The sequence below is a fragment of the Nansenia antarctica genome (genome assembly GCF_963989245.1).
Source record: "Nansenia antarctica genome assembly, chromosome: 3".
Classification (NCBI taxonomy): domain Eukaryota; kingdom Metazoa; phylum Chordata; class Actinopteri; order Argentiniformes; family Microstomatidae; genus Nansenia; species Nansenia antarctica.
This window is the reverse complement of record NC_137688.1, coordinates 41787038-41791400: the sequence shown is the minus strand read 5'-3', so window position 1 is coordinate 41791400 and position 4363 is coordinate 41787038. Positions and strand designations below refer to the sequence as shown.

Here is a 4363-nt window from a genome sequence, read left to right as displayed (position 1 = left end):
GAAATACTTTTTCAACTCATGCACATTATGTTGAGTCACACAGGTAGGGTACAGCATGAAGTATTTTGGTGTACAGAGAGATCGGTATTACATTTTGAAAACAGGTAATTCATTGGTATTCATCGCTACTGCCGCTTTAAGAGATTTGTGTGCTGGATTTGCCTTCAGGACAAATGCAATACTGATAGTGTTGTGCTTATCTTTTTATTGCAACATGAATCAATACCCCAAGACATTGCTATTATCGTTAGTGTGGCTAGCTTCCTTGGGTAAGTGTATCTGTGTGTGTGTGTGTGTGTGTGTGTGTGTGTGTGTGTTAGAGTGTGCGTGTGTGCGTGCGTGAGTGTGTGCGTGCGTGCGTGTGTATGTGTATGTGTGTGTGTGTGTGTGTGTGTGTGTGTGTGTGTGTGTGTGTGTGTGTGTAAAGGCCAGTTCAGACCAAAAATCCGCGGCAAGACGAGACCGTTTTACAACGTCGCAGCAGGGAAAAACATGGCAACTTGGCAACCACTTGCAACTGACATTCTAAACCTGGGCAGTTCAGACCAAAGATTAAACATTATTCAGACCACTGCAACTAGAAGCTGGACGTTCTAAAACAGTCTCGTCTTGTTGCGGATCTTTGTTCTGAACTGGCCTTTAGAGTGTGTGTGTGTGTGTGTGCGTGTGTGTGTGTGTTGTGTGTGTGTGTGTGTGTGTGTGTGTGTGTGTGTGTGCGTGCGTGTGTGCGTGCGAGCATGCGTGCGTGTGTGCGTGTGGGTGTGTTTGCGTGGCCTGTCCATCTATGAGGGAGATGGCAGTCTGCAGGCTAGAAGACTTCCTCTCTCTGTATTCTCCATTCGCTCCGGGCTTTATTTACAAGTCCTCATCCAGAGAGGATAGGGATGGGCAGGCTGTCTACATTTGGTCATGTACCTCTTCTCTTTAAATACATTCAACCGCCAGGAAGCAGACCGGAGGGCTCTTAACGTAAAGGTCAATTGAAGAGTCATTGATTTAGCATTTTAGTTTTATTTGTGCGCCGCTCCGATGAGGACTGGCATTAAGCCAGGGCCATTCAGATCCTCTTTGTTTTGTGAGAGGCTGTGAATGTCTGTGGAGACCGAGGCTAGCCGCCGCCACTGCCCCCGCCGCGCTAATAAGTGTGAGATTCAGCCCCGACGCCTCTGTAATAGCCACTAACACTTATTACCGCGCCTGAAAATTGGAAATCCATGTGTTATCATTGACAGGGGGGTTGTGAGGGGGAGGGGGGAATCTGAAAGGAAAAAGTTATAGGAGTTGAAGGAGAGAAGAAGGGATAATAAAAAAACAACAACAACAACAACCACCACAAGGCAGACATTTTTCCTCCATTCAGACGCTTGAAGGGAGGGCTTGTAGTTCTTTGTGTGGTTCTCAAGCAGGGCTTTGGCGGTACGAATGTAAGCCAGAGCTGGGTGGAAGCACAAGGAAATGGCTGGTTCTGGGTGGTTAGCTCACTAAATGGACCTGCTAATGTTGCGAGGAGGAAGAAGAAGGAGGAGGAGGAGGAACCCCTGTAGAAATACGAACGTGTGTTTTCAGGTGTTTTTCCTCTTTTGTCTTTTCTTTCCCCTAATCTCTGCCAAGGTCCTCGTAGCCTTGGCAGGGCTGCTCAGTGTGAGCAGCTATCTTCATTAACAGATCCCCGTCAGCCACAGCCCTCCTGGAGGTTAAGCAGCTAGCGTGGCGGAGTTGATGTGCTGCCTGGCCCCCGATGCCGAGACTAGAGCTGACTCTGTCAATAGTGCTGTGAACTCTGACAGAGACGGCCAGACCTGATCGTTACCTGATCCATCACGTCTAGGCCTTCTAGACAGGCAGGGGGGAGAGAGAGAGAGAGAGAGAGAGACAGGGGGCAAGAGAGAGAGAGAAAAAGAAAAAAGAGAGAGCCAACAAAAGTGAAAGTGGAAGTCAAAGAAAGAGAGGTGGAGAGAGAAAGAAAGAAGGAAAGAAAGAGAGATGACTAGATGACAAACAGAGAAAGAGAGATGACTAGATGACAAACAGAGAAAGAGAGATGACTAGATGACAAACAGAGAAAGAGAGATGACGAGACGACAAACAGAGAAAGAGAGAGTGAGAGAGAGAGTTGCTCAGAGAGACAAGGCAGATTGAATAGGTGTATTATTATTGTCAGTCATTAAACGATTTGGCGATTATGACGTCCTGTTGATAGACTGCAATACACTATGAACGTCCATCAGTTAGAGGAGGAGGTGTGTGTGTTTGCAGTGGGTAGATTTCTTTTGTCTGTAAGGAGTAGACATCTTCTGCAGGGGGGCAGGTGTGTTAACAACACCCCCCCCCCCCCCCCCTTCTCTCTTTCTCTCTCTCCACGCCACCCAGCACGATGTGGCTGCAGCGGCGGTTCTCTCTCGGCCTGCTGAGAAATTGCTCCTGACAGCTGATTTGTTGGTTGTCAGAAGTGGTCGGTGTGGCGCTGATAAGGGGGGGGGGGGCAAGTGGGGGGGGGGGGGGGGGGGGGGGGGAGAGAGAGAAAGAGAGAGTGAGATGTAGAACCCAGGCACTCAAAGGCAGAGACCCACGACGCCTGTAGCCCCTGCAGACACATGTAAATGTCTGTCGCTTTGTTTCCTCTAAAGAAATCACGGGGGGGACACTTCCTCATATGCAAGCCGCCTTTTGAGCTTATCTTTTTGGATGTGTTCCTTCTCTTCGCCTCCTATCGCTGGCAACTTGTTGAAGTTACTGTCTCGGTGGATTTCTATCTTTGAGAGCGTAGTAGATAAACAAGGCCTTTGTGGACGCAAAATGAAACATCTACTCTCAGATCACTTATTCAGAAGCCACTATATGCAGAAACACAGAGTGAAGCGTATACTGTATATATATAACATGATACATTGTACGCCTATATGATACAGTATTATACAGTAAGCCTATGAAGCTCTGGTATTTCCTTGGAACATGGTATTTCCTTGGCTATTTGGCTAAGGATAGTACAGTACACTGTTTCAATGCTCTAGTGATATTCGACACATCTGCTAAAGTGTGTTAACTATGGCTGAACGTACCCTTGGTCCTTGAGCAGGATTAAAGCAATAGTCAAAACTCCAAATACAAATTAGACATGAATTTCCACCTACTTTGGCTGTGGTTGATTCATCAAAACAGTTAACGGGTATTTAGTTCCCTTATGGAGACCCACTTAGCCTTATTTATATAACTTGCCCACTCATTTTGGAAAAGTATGTCTAAGACACCTTGGGTGCATTGGAAATCATGTTAATCAGTGTTTGGAGTAATCCTTTTAGGCTTAAGCAGTGGTCTTTGATTTGTCCCTAGTGGGGACCAGCGGAGGCCACAGGACACAGGACAGGAGTAATATGCTTAACAACAGGGCCGAATACAGACGGGAGGCTGAGCTGTGCCGTTTGATTAGCTCACTCAGTAGGCGGTGGGGCGGATGCACGCACGCACGGATCTATCAAACTGAGGAGAGAAAGCTAGTAAAAGAGAGAGAGAGAGAGGGTTTGGTACAGAGGGAAGGGAAAGTGATAGAAATGAAGTGTGTGTGTGTGTGTGGTGGGCTAGAGGGAGAGATAGCAAGGATCCAATAGCATTCATACAGTACAAACCCATGCTCAGTTTCTGACTATAACATTGATCACTGTCACTGTTGCGGGAAGGGATTGTGTTTGTGGAGGTGGGATGATCAGGAGGAGGACCCTGCGTGTGCTGTGGTGAACTCTAGAAAGTCCTGATTGAGCAGCACACAGGAAGTCAGCGGGTGAGGGCAGGCCATTGACGAATGACCTCCACTTCCTTCTTTACCACCACCCCCGTCTTCCCAATCACAAAGAGAGATGACTGACTGGGTTGGCTTTGAAAACTCATGCCAACATGATGTCTAATGCCAGATGTGATTAGACCTGGGTAAGGGAGAGAGTGGGTGGAATAGGGAGTACAAGAGGTTACTGAGGTGAGGGCTACCGCCATGAGCAACCATGTGACCGCTGACCACAAACCTTATTTCCATTAACCTCTATTAACCCTCGATCTACCTGTGTGTGTGCGTGCATGGTTGTGCGTGCGTTTGCGTGTGCTTATGCGTGCGTGAGTGCGCGCCTGCATGCATGCATGCGTGTGTGTGTGTGTGTGTCTGTGTGTGTGCGTGTGCAGATGTGGGTGCATGCTTGTGTGCGTGCGTGCGTGCATGCTTGCTTGTGTGTGTGTGTGTGTGTGTGTATGAATGCAGTTCCCTGTACTGTACCCATGTACTGTACCTGTAATCACTCAGGGTGTGTGTACTGTGGTGTTTAAATCTGTGTGCTGATGCGGGGGGGGGGGGGCTTTTTGAGCTTGTCTTATCGGACCT

The 4363-nt window shown here is 48.0% G+C and overlaps 1 protein-coding gene across 7 annotated transcripts in view; it reads left to right on the top strand.

Annotated features, from left to right (window-relative positions):
• The window catches only part of msi2b (musashi RNA-binding protein 2b), a gene marked incomplete at its 3' end in the record, with an annotated part of 208271 nt that overhangs the window by 154055 nt on the left and 49853 nt on the right, over positions 1–4363 (top strand). The gene's annotated exons all lie outside the window — the stretch shown is intronic.